We start from the raw sequence: 16,159 nt of genomic DNA, 5'->3' as shown, positions 1-16,159 counted from the left end.
CTGCTCATGTTGATCTTCCCAAAGAGAAGTGGTTTAAATATCATGCTCCTGTAGAAAGCAACATAGCCAAAACCAATCTAGTTGAGGAGAAAATCATAGCTTTTAGTGATCCTGTTGTTCCTTGTGCTTACACTGAGAAACCACCATACCCTGCTAGGATAAAGGATTATTCTAAAGCTCCAACTGTGATACGTAGGGGTTACATTAGACCACTTGCACCCCCTGAGGAGATTAGAGTTGAACCTAGTATTTCTATTATCAAATATCTCTTAGCTGAAGACATAGACGGGCATGTTATCAAATTTTGTGAGGACTCCGCTATAATTGCTAAACCTCACGCGAAAGACAAACACGGACCTGTAGTTGGCCTGCCCGTTGTTTCTGTTAAGATAGGAGATCACTGTTACCATGGTTTATGTGATATGGGAGCTAGTGTTAGTGCAATACCCCGTTCTCTATATGATGAAATCAAAGATGAGATTGCACCTGCTGAGTTAGAACCCATTGATGTGACTATTATGCTAGCTAATAGAGACACTATCTGCCCTCTGCGAATTCTGAGAGACGTAGAAGTCCTGTGTGGTAAGACGAAGTATCCTACTGATTTCCTCGTCCTTGGTACTGCACAAGATAGCTTTTGTCTCATCATATTTGGTAGACCCTTTCTCAACACTGTCAATGCTCACATTGATTGCATTAAGCAGACTGTCACAGTAAGTTTTGAGGGTGTGTCTCATGAATTTAACTTCTCCAAGTTTGGAAGACAAACCCATGAAAGAGAGTCGTCTGGTAGAGATGAAATCATTGCTCTTGCCTCTATTGCCGTACCTCCTATGGATCCTTTAGAGCAATATCTGCTTGAGCATGAAAATGATATGCATATGGAGGAGAGAGATGAGATAGATAGAATTGTCTTAGAACAACATCCTATTCTCAAGAATAATCTGCCTGTTGAACTGCTTGGGGATCCTCCCCCACCAAAGGGTGATCATGTGTTCGAGCTTAAACAGTTGCCTGATACTCTTAAGTATGCATATCTTGATGAGAAGGAGATATATCCTGTCATTATTAGTGCTCTCCTCTCAGAGCGTGAAGAGAAGAAGTTACTAAAAACTCTGAGGAAGCACCGCGCTGCTATTGGATATACTCTTGATGATCTTAAGGGTATTAGTCCTACTCTGTGTCATAACAAGATTAAAACCGATCCTGACTTTAAACCAGTTGCCGATCATCAAAGGAGATTAAATCCTAAGATGAAAGAGGTCGTTAGAACAGAAATATTAAAGCTTCTGGAAGCAGGAATCATTTATCATGCTGCTCATAGTGATTGGGTAAGTCCAGTACATTGCGTACCTAAGAAGGGAGGTATCACTGTCGTTCCTAATGATAAGGATGAACTAATCCCACAAAGGATTATTACCGGCTATAGAATGGTGATAGACTTCCGAAAACTGAACAAGGCAACCAGGAAAGATCATTATCCTTTGTCGTTCATCGACCAAATGCTAGAAAGGCTATCAAAGCACACTCACTTCTGCTTTCTAGACGGTTATTCAGGTTTCTCGCAAATACCTGTTGCACAATCTGATCAAGAGAAAACCACTTTCACCTGCCCTTTCGGTACCTTTGCCTATAGACGTATGCCTTTTGGCTTATGTAATGCACCTGCCACCTTGCAAAGATGTATGATGGCTATATTCTCTGACTTTTGTGAAAAGATTGTCGAGGTTTTCATGGATGACTTCTTCGTTTACGGGTCTTCCTTTGATGATTGCCTCAGCAACCTTGATCGAGTTTTACAGAGATGTGAAGAAACCAACCTCGTCTTGAATTGGGAGAAGTGCCACTTTATGGTTAATGAAGGTATCGTCTTAGGACACAAAATCTCTGAAAGAGGCATTGAAGTTGATAAGGCTAAGGTTGATGCAATTGAGAAAATGCCTTGCCCCATAGATATTAGAGGTATACGAAGTTTCCTAGGTCATGCTAGTTTCTATAGAAGGTTCATTAAAGACTTTTCTAAGATTTCTAGGCCTCTTACCAACCTCTTGCAGAAGGATGTTCCTTTTTTTTGATGAGGATTGTGAGGAAGCCTTCGAAATACTTAAGAAGGCTTTGATAACCGCACCTATTGTTCAACCACCTGACTGGAACTTTACCTTTGAAATCATGTGCGACGCTAGTGATTACACTGTTGGTGCTGTTCTAGGACAAAGAGTTGATAAGAAGTTGAATGTCATTCACTACGCTAGTAAAACTCTAGACAGTGCCCAAAGAAACTTTGCCACTACGGAGAAGGAATTTTTAGCAGTCGTATTTGCATGTGAAAAGTTCAGATCTTACATAGTTGACTCCAAAGTCACTATTCACTCTGGTCATGCTGCTATTAAGTACCTCATGGAGAAGAAGGACGCTAAGCCTAGGCTGATCAGATGGGTTCTCCTGCTACAGGAATTTGATTTGCACTCCGTTGACCGAAAGGGTGCTGAAAACCCTGTAGCAGATAACTTGTCTAGGCTAGAGAATGTCCTTGATGACCCACTACCTATTGATGACAGCTTTCCTGATGAGCAATTAAATGTCATCCGCACTTCACTTAGTGCACCGTGGTATGCCGATTATGCAAACTATATCGTAGCCAAATACATACCACCAGTTTCACCTATCAACAAAAGAAGAAATTCTTCTTTGATTTGAGACACTACTTTTGGGATGATCCTCACCTTTATAAGGAAGGAGTAGATGGTGTTATTAGACTTTGCGTGCCTGAACATGAACAGGGACAGATCCTGCAGAAGTGTCATTCCGAAGCCTACGGAGGACACCATGTTGGAGATAGAACTGCCCATAAGGTATTGCAATCAGGTTTCTATTGGCCCACTCTCTTCAGGGATGCTCGTAAGTTTGTCTTGTCTTGTGACGAATGCCAAAGGATAGGGAACATCAGTAAGCGTCAAGAAATGCCTATGAACTATTCACTTGTCATTGAACCATTTGATGTGTGGGGCTTTGATTATATGGGACCCTTCCCGAGTTCCAATGGGTACACTCACATCTTAGTTGCTGTAGATCACGTTACTAAGTGGGTAGAAGCTATCCCCACTAAAAATGCTGATCACCACACCTCTATTAATATGCTTAAAGAAGTCATATTCCCAAGATTTGGAGTCCCTAGATACTTGATGACTGATGGCGGTTCACACTTCATTCATGGTGTTTTCCGCAAGATGCTAGCTAAGTATGATGTCAACCATAGAGTTGCATCTCCTTATCATCCTCAGTCTAGTGGTCAAGTGGAGTTGAGTAATAGGGAGATCAAGTTGATCCTACAAAAGACCGTCAATAGATCTCGAAATAACTGGTCTAGCAAACTTGACGATGCACTATGGGCTTATAGGACTGCTTATAAGAATCCCATGGGCATGTCACCGTATAAAATGGTTTACGGTAAGGACTGTCATTTACCTCCTGAGCTGGAACATAAAGCTTATTGGGCAATCAAAGAGCTCAACTTTGATTTCAAACTTGCCGATGAGAAGCGGTTGTTTGATATCAGCTCATTAGATGAATGGAGAGCCCAGGCATATGAGAATGCCAGGTTGTTCAAGGAAAAGGTTAAGAGATGGCACGACAAACAAATACAGAAACGAGAGTTCAATGTAGGTGATTATGTCTTGCTATACAATTCTTGTTTGAGATTCTTTGCAGGCAAGCTTCTCTCTAAATGGGAAGGTCCTTATGTTGTCGAGGAAGTATATCGTTCTGGTGCCATCAAAATCAATAACACGGAAGGAAATTTTCCTAGAGTGGTAAATGGGCAAAGAATCAAGCATTACATCTCTGGTACTCCCATAAATGTTGAGACCAATATCATCAATGTCATAACTCCAGAGGAGTACATAAGGGATGTTTATCAGACTGTTTCAGACCTTGAAAACGAAGATGTATTTGTTTCGGCAAGAAATTGGACTCCGATACTTTTCCAATAGGAAATTTCCTCAGTTTTGGAATTTTTGGAAAATTAGAAAAATAATAAGCAATCCGGAGAGCAAACGAGGCAGCCACAAGGGCCCACTGCGCCACCACCCCCCTGGTGGCGGTGGGCAAGCTTGTGGGCACCTCGTGTGCCTCCCGGACTCTGTTTTCTTGCGGAGGACTCCTTCTGACCCAGAAAAAAATCAATATATGGTCGCCCGAAGGTTTTGATCTCCGTATCGCGTAGTTTTCCTCTGTTTTCGTTTCGAGCTTGTTTCTGCCGCAGATCTAGATCATCATGACTTCCCCAAACGCTCCTAAGGACAAGATCTTCGAGAAGGTCATCAATCCCTACCTCACGGAAGTGCTGAAACACCCTCAATCTATCAATATGAGCGAGGGGATGTTGCACATCCGTGATGTTGAGGGGCCTAAGAAGACCGGAAGCATGGAGATGAGGCTCGAAGCAATGGAGCAACAAGTCTTCAAGTGCCAAGGGATGGTGGAGCGTGGACTCAACGCCAACCACATGACGATCACGGAGTTCACTAGCAATCACAAGAAGGATGCCATTGATATTGGGAAACACCTCTCCAGGCTCTATGATAGGGTTGATCAACTTCAGGGCCAGATCTATGACCTCCAGAATCAAAACTATGAGTATGAGTACAGATTTAAATCAATAAGGTTGGCTGCAGATTTGAGGATTCCGGCGACTCGTTCATCCTGCCATGTTGGAGCACCTATGCCTTGGAAGACGGAGGATCAGACTACTCCAACAACACTAGCATCACCACCAAAGGAAGACAACATTGGTATGGGCAATCCCCTTGGCTTATGCCAAGCTTGGGGGAGTTGCCCCGGTATCGTATCACCTTTATATCTTTTGCTTTTACCTTTGTTTTAGTTCTTTCCTTTTCAGTTTTTATTTCTTCTTTTAGAGGAATAAGTCTTTAATTTTAGTTTGAGTCTTTTGCTTTTGTCTCCCCCCCGATGTATTCGAGCTTACGAGCTATATAATAAAGAGTGTCTTAGTCAAGGGCTTTGCTTTGTGCCATGATCAAAAGTATGAAAAGAACGATGGCATGAAAGATCATGAGACGATCTTATGGATAGTGATAACTTCACATATGACAAGTATGATGGTTGAAACTTGTTGAGAATAAATCAACATAGACCTCAGTCATTATTGCAATTAATAAGAAGTAATAAGGAAAGAGAGGTTCACATATAAATATATCGTCTTAGACACTTTTTACAATTGTGAGCACTCACCAAACTATTACATGCCTAGGAGTAGATGTTGGACAAGGAAGACAACATAATGAATTGTGTTTGCTTGGTTCCAAACAATGTTATATGATTAGAGGTCCCTTCGCATGTGACGATTGCTTCCACCTCATATTAGCCAAAACTCCCGCACCAAGTAGAGATACTACTTGTGCATCCATAAACCTCCAACCAGTCTTGCCATGAGAGTCCACCATACCTACCTATGGATTGAATAAGATCCTTCAAGTAAGTTGTCATCGGTGCAAGCAATAAAAATTTCTCTCTAATATGTATGATCTATTAGTGTGTGGAAAATAAGCTTTGTACGAACCTGTGACGAGGAAGACATAAAAGCGACAGACTGCATAATAAAGTTCTTTATCACAGGAGGCAATATAAAGTGACATTCCTCCGCACTAAGAGGACACGCATCCAAACCTCAAAAGCGCATGACAACCTCTGCTTCCCTCTGCGAAGGGCCTATCTTGCACCTTTACTTTTTACCCTTGTAAGAGTCATGGTGATCTTCACCAATTCCCTTTTGCCTTTGTCTTGGCTACCGTCACATGCTTGGGAAAGATCTATATTCTTATATCAACTTGGAGTTGAGTATTCATGCTTTATTGTTGTTGACTTTACCCTTGAGGTAAATGGTTGGGAGGCAAAACTATAAGCCCCTATCTTCCATCGTGTCCAGCTGAAACTTTGACACCATGAGTACCACGTGAGTTGTAACAATTGTGGAAAACAAAAGAGATGATTGAGTATGTGGGTTTGCCTTACAAGCTCTTATTTGACTCTTTCTGATGTTGTGATAAATTTCAATTGCTTCAATGACTATGGACTATTGTTGGTTACTTCTCGGTAAGGTTTTTGCTTCATTCTTTGCTTTGTGAACGAATTGTTACTTTCCCATAAGAATCTTTATGATGTATTGCTTTTCTATGTGTGATCATGATGCCCTCATGTCCGTATTATGTTTTATCGACACCTTCGTCCCCAAACATGTGGACATGTTTATGGAACTTGGTTTTCGCTTGAGGACAAGCGAGGTCTAAGCTTGGGGGAGTTGATACGTCCATTTTGCATCATGCTTTCATGTTGATATTTATTGCTTTTTGGGCTGTTATATTACTTGTGGTACCATATTTATGCCTTTTCTCTCTTATTTTCCAAGGATTATTTGAAGAGGGAGAATTCAGGCAGCTGGAATTCTGGACTGAAAAGGAGCAAATCCTAGTCCACTATTCTACACATCTCCAAATGCCCTGAAAATTTACCTTGATTTTTTCAGGAATATATTAAAAATACTTGGCGAAAGAACTACCGGAGGGGGGCCACCATGGCCCCACAAGCCCCCACTCCGCCACCACCCCCCTGGTGGCGGTGGGCAAGCTTGTGGGCTGCCTGAAGGCCCACTAGCCCCCTCTTTTGCTATATGAAGCATCCTGGTCTGGAAAATATCAAGAGGGAGCTTTTTCGTGGTTTCGCCGCCACCACGAGGCGGAACTTGAGCAGATCCAATCTAGAGCTCCGACACGACGATCCTGCCGGGGAAATTTCCCTCCCGGAAGGGGAAATCGTCGCCATCGTCATCACCAACACTCCTCTCGTCGAAGGGGAGGCATCTTCATCGACATCTTCATCAGCACCATCTCCTCTCCAATCCCTAGTTCATCTCTTGTAACCAACCTTCGTCTCGCAACTCCGATTGGTACTTGTAAGGTTGCTAGTAGTGTTGATTACTCTTTGTAGTTGATGCTAGTTGGATTACTTGGTGGAAGAGTTTATGTTCAGATCCTTGATGCTATTCATTACACCTCTAGTCATGATTATGATTATGTCTTGTGAGTAGTTACTTTTGTTCCTGAGGACATGGGATAAGTCATGTTAATAATAGTCATGTGAATTTGATATTCGTTCGGTATTTTGATATGATGTATGTTGTTTTTCCTCTAGTGGTGTTATGTGAACGTCGACTACATAACACTTCACCATATTTGGGCCTAGAGGAAGGAATTGGGAAGTAGTAAGTAGATGATGGGTTGCTGGAGTGACAGAAGCTTAAACCCCAGTCTATGCGTTGCTTCGTGAGGGGCTGATTTGGATCCACTAGTTTAATGCTATGGTTAGACTTTATCTTAATTCTTATTTTGTAGTTGCGGATGCTTGAGAGAGAGGTTAATCATAAGTGGGATGCTTGTCCATGTAAGGGCAGTACCCAAGCGCCGGTCCACCCACATATCAAACTATCAAAGTAACGAACGCGAATCATATGAACATGATGAAACTAGCATGACAGAAATTCCCGTGTGTCCTCGGGAGCGTTTTTCCTCCTATAAGACTTTTTTCAGGCTTGTCCCTTGCTACAAGAGGGATTGGGCCACTTGCTGCACCGTTGCTACTACTTGTTACTTGTTACTCTTTGGTTGCTACGTTTCACCTCGCTACACAATCACCTGTTACAGCTACTTTCGGTGCTTGCAGTTATTACCTTGCTGAAATCCGTTTATCAGAGCCTTCTGCTCCTCGTTTGGTTCGACACTCTTACTTATCGAAAGGACTACAATTGATCCCCTATACTTGTGGGTCATCAGAGGTTTTGGCTAATATGAGGTGTAAGCAATCGTCACAAGCTAAGGGATCTCTAATCATATAACATTGTTCAGAGCCAAGCAAACACAATTCATTACGTTGTCTTCCTTGTCCAACATCTACTTCTAGGCATGTAATAGTGTAGTGAGTGTTCACAATCATAGATGGTGTCAGAGATGATATATTTATATGTGAACCTCTCCTTCCTTATCACTTCCTATTAATTACAACCATGACCAAGGTCTACGTTTGCCTACCATCAACAAGTTGCAATCCTCATTCTTTTCATATGTGAAGCCATCACTTCCCATAAGATCATTACATGATCTTTCATGCTTTTGTTCTATTCTCACTCTTTTGATCATGGCAAGAGGTAGAACCCTTCAACTAAGACACTCTTTATTATATGACTCACGAGCAAGAATACATCGGGGGTGACACAAAGCAAAACTCCAAACTAAAACACTAATACTTTTAAACTACTAGAGAAAAAGAAAGAAAACTGAAAAGGAAAACTAAAACAAAGGTAAATGCAAAAGATGTGATGGTGATACGATACCGGGGCAACTCCCCAAGCTTGGCACAAGCCAAGGGGATTGCCCATACCAATGCTCAGTTGTCTTCCTTTGGTGGTGAAGGTGGTGGAGTTGCAACCTTTGATTCCAAGAGGGCCATCAGTCTTCGATTTATACTTTGGAGATCTGTGATATGTTTTTACAGCAAAACAACTTCACGAGTGAGACAAGTATTGCGAGCACGAGTTGTTTCACAAAACCTCAAGAGTTCAATCAGAGATGGAGACAGTAAGTGGAGGTAAGGTTGGAGGAAATCCACTTCTTCAACTTCTTCCTTGTTGAGCACAGATTGCACTTCGTCCCATGCCTGATCCTTCTCCTTAGCCTTGCCCTTGATTTCTTTAGGTAGCCTCTCCTTAGCCTCCATGACCTCCATCCTTTTCAGATCAGCATGAACTTCTCCATAGATTTGACAGAGGTTGTTCTCCCTCACAGATTCGTGGGACGACATCTTGATCTAGATCTGCGGCAGAAAACAGGCTCGAAACGAAAAACAGAGGAAATCTACGTGATGCAGGGGTCAGACCAAATGGAAGTATATATAATGATTTTTTCCAGACCAGAAGGAGTACCCTGCACGAAAACGGAGTCCGGGAGGCACACGAGGTGGCCACAAGCCCTCACGGCGCGGCCAGGGGGTGGGCTGGCGCTGTGCAGGCTTGTCGCCTCCTCGCGCACTTTCCGAACTACTTCCAATTTTTGTATTTTTTCAAATATTCCAAAACAGAGAAAATTTTCTACTGTAAAAGTTTTGGACTCTGTTTTCTTACCGAAACACACACCTCTTCATTTTCAGAGTCTGAAACTGGCTGATAAACATCCCTTAGGTATTCCTCCGGAGTTATGGTATTGATGATATTGCTTTCAACATTTATGGGAGTACCTGAGATATAATGCTTGATTCTCTGCCCATTTACCACTCTCGGACAATTACCTTCCGTGTTGTTAATCTTGATAGCACCGAAACGATATACTTCCTCAACAACATAGGGACCTTCCCATTTAGAGAGAAGCTTCCCTGCAAAGAATCTTAAACGAGAGTTATATAGCAAGACATAATCACCTACATTGAACTCACGCTTTTGTATCCTCTTATCATGCCACCTCTTAACCATCTCTTTGAACAGCTTGGCATTCTCATATGACTGAGTTCTCCACTCATCAAGCGAGCTAATATCAAATAACCTCTTCTCACCGGCAAGTTTGAAATCAAAGTCGAGCTCTTTGATTGCCCAATAAGCTTTATTCTCTAGCTCAAGAGGTAAGTGACATACTTTCCCATACACCATTTTGTACGGAGACATGCCCATGGGATTCTTATAGGCAGTTCTATAAGCCCACAGTGCATCATCGAGCTTCTTAGACCAATTCTTTCTAGACCTGTTGACAGTCTTTTGCAGAATCAGTTTAATCTCTCTATTACTTAACTCTACTTGACCACTAGACTGAGGGTGATAGGGATACGCAATTCTATGGTTGACATCATACTTAGCAAGCGTTTTACGGAAAGCACCATGAATGAAGTGTGAACCACCGTCGGTCATTAGATATCTAGCGACTCCAAATCTAGGGAAGATAACTTCTTTCAGATCTTGATAGAGGTGTTGTGATCAACACTACTAGTGGGGATAGCTTCTACCCACTTAGTGACGTAATCAACATCAACTAGGATGTGAGTATACCCATTGGATTTTGGAAAAGGTCCCATCTAATCAAAGCCCCAAACATCAAATGGTTCAATGACAAGTGAATAGTTCATAGGCATTTCCTGACGTTTGCTAATATTACCTATTCTTTGACATTCGTCACAAGACAAGAGAAACTTACGGGCATCCTTGAAGAGAGTGGGCCAATAGAAACCTGATTGCAATACCTCGTGCGCAGTTCTATCTCCCGCATGGTGTCCTCCGTAGGCCTCGGAGTGACACTTCTGTAGGATCTGTCCATGTTCATGTTCAGGTACACAACGTCTAATAACACCATCTACTCCTTCCTTATAAAGGTGAGGATCATCCCAAAAGTAGTGTCTCAAGTCGAAGAAGAATTTCTTCTTTTGCTGGTATGTGAAACTAGGTGGTATGTATTTGGCAACGATATAATTTGCATAATCAGCATACCACGGTGCACTACGTGAAGCATTGATGATATTCAATTGCTCATCGGGAAAGCTATCATCAATTGGTTGTGGGTCATCAAGAATGTTCTCCAACCTAGACAAGTTATCTGCTACGGGGTTATCAGCACCCTTTGTGTCGACAACGTGCAAATCAAATTCTTGTAGCAAGAGAACCCATCTGATAAGTCTAGGTTTAGCGTCCTTCTTCTCCATGAGGTACTTAATAGAGGAGTGATCAGTGTGAATAGTGACTTTGGAATCAACTATGTAAGACCTGAACTTTTCACATGCAAACACGACTGCTAAGAACTCCTTTTCCGTAGTGGCATAGTTTCTTTAGGCACTGTCTAGAGTTTTACTAGCGTAGTGAATAACATTCAACTTCTTGTCAACTCTTTGCCCTAGAACAACACCAACAACATAATCACTAGCGTCACACATGATCTCAAAAGGCAAGTTCCAATCAGGTGGTTGAACGATAGGTGCAGTAATCAAAGCCCTCTTAAGTATTTCAGAGGCTTCCTCACAATCCTCGTCAAAGACAAAAGGAATATCCTTTTGCAAGAGGTTGGTAAGAGGCCTAGAAATCTTAGAGAAGTCTTTAATGAACCTTCTATACAAACCAGCATGACCAAGGAAACTTCTTATACCTTTGAAATCTGTGGGGTATGGCATTTTCTGGATTGCATCAACCTTAGCCTTATCGACTTCAATACCTTTTTCAGAAATTTTATGTCCTAAGACGATGCCTTCATTAACCATAAAGTGGCACTTCTCCCAATTCAAGTCAAGATTGGTGTCTTTACATCTCTGCAAGACTCGATCAAGGTTGCTGAGGCAATCATCAAAGGAAGACCGATAAACGGAGAAGTCATCCATGAAAACCTCAAAAATCTTTTCACAAAAGTCAGAGAATATAGCCATCATACATCTTTGAAAGGTGGCAGGTGCATTACATAAGCCAAAAGGCATACGTCTATAAGCAAAGGTACCGAAAGGGCAGGTGAAAGTGGTTTTCTCCTGATCAGATTGTGCAACTGATATTTGGGAGAAACCACAATAACCGTCTAGAAAGGAGAAGAGTGTGTGTGTGGACAGTCTTTCTACCATTTGGTCGATAAAAGGCAAAGGGTAATGATCTTTCCTAGTGGCTTTATTCAATTTCCTAAAATTGATCACCATCCTATAGCCACTAATAATCCTGTGTGGGATCAATTCATCCTTATCATTAGGGACAACGGTAATGCCTCCCTTCTTAGGGATGCAATGCACCGGACTCACCCAATCACTATGAGCAACAGGATAGATGATACCTTCTTCCATGAGCTTTAGTATTTATTTTCTCACTACTTCTTTCATCTTACGATTCAATCTCCTTTGATGATCAACAACTGGTTTGAAATCAGGATCAGTTTTAATCCTGTGCTGACATAGAGTAGGACTGATGCCCTTAAGATCATGAAGAGTATATCCAATAGCAGCACAGTGCTTCCTCAGAGTTTTTAGTAACTTCTTTTCTTCATGCTCTGAGAGGCTAGCACTAATAATAACAAGATATATCTCCTTTTCATCAAGATAGGCATACTTAAGAGTATCAGGCAACTGTTTAAGCTCGAACATAGGATCACCCTTTGGTGGGGGTGGATCCGCAAGCAGTTCAAGAGGCAAGTTATTCTTAAGGATAGGATATTGTTCTAAGACAACTCTATCTATCTCATCCCTTTCATCCATATGCATATCATTTTCATGCTCAAGCAAGTATTGCTCTAAGGGATCAGTAGGAGGCACGGCAATAGAGGCTAAGGCAATAGTTTCATCCCTACTAGGCAACTCCTTTTCATGAGGTTGTATACCAAACTTAGAGAAATTGAACTGATGTGACACACCTTCAAAGCCAACAGTGACTGTTTGCTTCTCACAATCAATATGAGCATTGACAGTATTGAGAAAGGGTCTACCAAATATGATTGGACAAAAGCTATCTTGTGCGGTAGCAAGAACGAGGAAATCAGCAGGATACTTCGTTTTCCCACACAAGACTTCAACATCCCTAACAATTCCCACAAGGCAGATAGTATCTCTATTGGCAAGCTGAATAGTGACATCAATAGGTTATATCTCAATAGGTGCAATCTCATCTTTGATTTCATCATATAAGGATTGAGGTATTGCACTAACACTAGCACCCACACCACATAAGCCATGATAACAATGATCTCCAATCTTAACAGAAACAACACGCATGCCAACAACATGCCTATGTTTGTCTCTAGCGTGAGGTTTAGCAATTCTAGCAGCATCTTCACAGAAGTGAATATTATGTCCGTCAACATCGTCAGACAGAAGATCTTTGATAATAGCAATGCTAGGTTCAACTCTAATTTGCTCTCGGGGTGTAGGTGTTCTAATATAGCCTCTACGTATCACAGTTGAAGCTTTAGAATGATCCTTTATCCTAACAGGGAAAGGTGGTTTCTCAATGTAAGCACTGGGAACAACAGGATCATTATAGGCAATGACTTTCTCTTCAACTGGAGTGGGTTTAACTACATTGACTTCTAAAGGAGGATGATATTTAAACCACTTCTCTTTGGGGAGATCAATATGAGCAGCAAAGGATTCACACAATGAAGCTACTATCTCAGAGTCAAGTCCATACTTAGCGCTAAAATGACTAAAGGTATTTGTCTCAACAAAGGATTTAACGCAATCAAATGTGAAATTCATACCTGACTCCTTACCTTCTTTATGCTCCCAATCTTCATAGTTGCATTTAATTCTCTCCAATAAATTCCATTTGAAGTCAATATCTCTCTTCATAAAAGAACTGGTACAAGAAGTGTGAAGCATGGTGCGATCATCATGAGAAAGCCGAGCATAGAAGTTCTGAATGATAATTTCTCTCAAGAGCTCATGATTGGGGCATGAATATAGCATTGATTTAAGCCTCCCCCAAGCTTGAGAGATGCTTTCTCTCTCACGAGGCCAAATATTGTAAATACAATTTCGATCACGATGTACTAAATGCATAGGATAAAACTTTTGATGAAATTCCAATTTCAACCGATTGTAGTCCCATGATCCAGTATCATCACATAGCCTATACCATGTCAACGCCTTATCCTTCAAAGATAAAGGAAAGACCTTCTTCTTGACCTCATCCTCGGGCACACCTGCAAGCTTAAATAAACCACAAACTTCATCTACATAGATTATATGCAAGTCTGGATGTGATGTTCCATCTCCTGTAAAAGGATTAGCCAGCAGTTTCTCAAGCACACCCGAAGGAAATTCAAAGAAAATATTTTCAGTAGGTGCAGCAGGTTGAGGAGCAACTATTTGTGCTTCCGTTCGAGGTGAAGATACCCCGAACAAGCCCCTCAAAGGATTAGTATCCATAGTGACAAGTTACAATAAATTTCAGCACACTATATGGATCTTTCCTTACCAAGTTCCACTTACCAAAGGCGCTTCACTCCTCGGCAACGGCGCCAGAAAAGAGTCTTGATGACCCACAAGTATAGGGGATCAATCGTAGTCCTTTCGATAAGTAAGAGTGTCGAACCCAACAAGGAGCGGAAGGATCTGACAAGTGGTTTTCAACAAGGAAATATCTGCAAGCACTGAAATTATCGGGAACAAGTGATTGTGTGGTGAGATGATTCATAGCGAGCAACAAGTAATAAAAGTAGCAACGGTGCAGCAAAGTGGCCCAATCCCTTTTGTAGCAAGGGACAATCCTTGACAAAGTCTTATAGGAGGAAAAACGCCCCCGAGGACACACGGGAATTTCTGTCATGCTAGTTTCATCATGTTCATATGATTCACGTTCGTTACTTTGATAGTTTGATATGTGGGTGGACCGGCGCTTGGGTACTGCCCTTACTTGGACAAGAATCCCACTTATGATTAACCTCTCTCGCAAGCATCCGCAACTACAAAAGAAGAATTAAGACAAAGTCTAACCATAGCATTAAACTAGTGGATCCAAATCAGCCCCTTACGAAGCAACACATAAACTAGGGTTTAAGCTTCTGTCACTCTAGCAACCCATCATCTACTTACTACTTCCCAATGCCTTCCTCTAGGCCCAAATAATGGTGAAGTGTTATGTAGTCGACGTTCACATAACACCACTAGAGGAAAAACAACATACAACATATCAAAATACCGAACGAATACCAAATTCACACGACTACTATTAGCATGACTTATCCCATGTCCTCACGAACAAAAGTAACTACTCACAAAGCATAATCATATTCATGACCAGAGAGGTAATGAGTAGCATCAAGGATCTGAACATAAACTCTTTCACCAAGTAATCCAACTAGCATCAACTACAAAGAGTAATTAACACTACTAGCAACCTTACAAGTACCAATCGGAGTCGCGAGACGGAGATTGGTTACAAGTGATGAACTAGGGTTTGGAGATGAGATGGTGCTGATGAAGATGTTGATGGTGACGAGTCCCCTCCGATGAGAGGAGTGTTGGTGATGACGATGGCGACGATTTCCCCCTCTGGGAGGGAAGTTTCCCCCGAAGGATCGTCGTGCCGGAGCTCTAGATTGGTTCTGCTCAAGTTCCGCCTCGTGGCGGCGGCGAAACCACGAAAAAGCTCCTCTCCGATTTTTTTTCCTGGACGGAACCCTCCATATAGCAAAAGAGGGGTGGGGGAAGTGGGCCAGTGGGCTTCCCACAAGCCCCCATGGCGCGGCCTGGTGGGGTGGCCGCGCCGTGCAGGCTTGTGGGCACCGCCTGGTGCCCCTCTGGCACTTCTTCGGCCCAGTATTTTTGATAAATTGGAAAAAAATCCCTATTGATTTTCACGGCGTTTGGAGTTGCGCAGAATAGGTATCTCAACTTTGCTCCACTTTCAGGCTAGAATTCCAGTTGCCGGTATTCTCCCTCTTCATGTAAACCTTGCAAAATAAGAGAGAAAAGGCATAAGACTAGTACCGTGAAGTGAAATAACAGCCAAAGAAGCGATAAATATCAACATGAAAACATGATGCAAAATGGACGTATCATCTATTTTGCGGGATTTAATCCGTGCGTGATATGAAGGAGTTGTCAACTAGAGATTTGCTCTTGGATGTTTAGTCTAGCCCCTGGTAATTTTGGTTGCAATAGAAATCCATGTTTATGTATGGTTTGCTTGTCCTCAACTTGCTAGAAATAGTGTTGTTTTAGAGATGCTGAAATATTTCTAAGTCTGAAATCTGTTATATTTTGTTGTTGTCTTTGCATGAGTTTATCTGGTGATCTCTAGCTCTTTTGAGGTTGGTGCAATGGAGTTAGTTGTAGACTTTAGGATTATCTAGCATGCTATGAATTTTCATGCCATTTGGAGTCTTGTAGCTTATGGTTCTGCTGCTGTCAATATGCCTTCAGATCGAAAACTGCAGTTTCATAAACTGTTATTTTCACTAAGTCTTAAACTGTGTGTGAGAAGCCATTTTGTGACTTCTTTTCCTAGTGATCCATGCTTCCATGCTAGGTGTTGTTAGTTGTATGTTGTAGTGATTCTTTCCCTCTATCGTCTCATTCCTTGGTTGACCATATTAGAGTTGTGTAGCTCGTAGTTGTGGGGTGTAGAAAATGCTATGTGGCTGATTTTGGC

Source organism: Hordeum vulgare, chromosome 6H, assembly GCF_904849725.1.
Source record: "Hordeum vulgare subsp. vulgare chromosome 6H, MorexV3_pseudomolecules_assembly, whole genome shotgun sequence".
NCBI classification, from domain to species: domain Eukaryota; kingdom Viridiplantae; phylum Streptophyta; class Magnoliopsida; order Poales; family Poaceae; genus Hordeum; species Hordeum vulgare.
Note: the sequence above shows the minus strand (reverse complement) of the source record.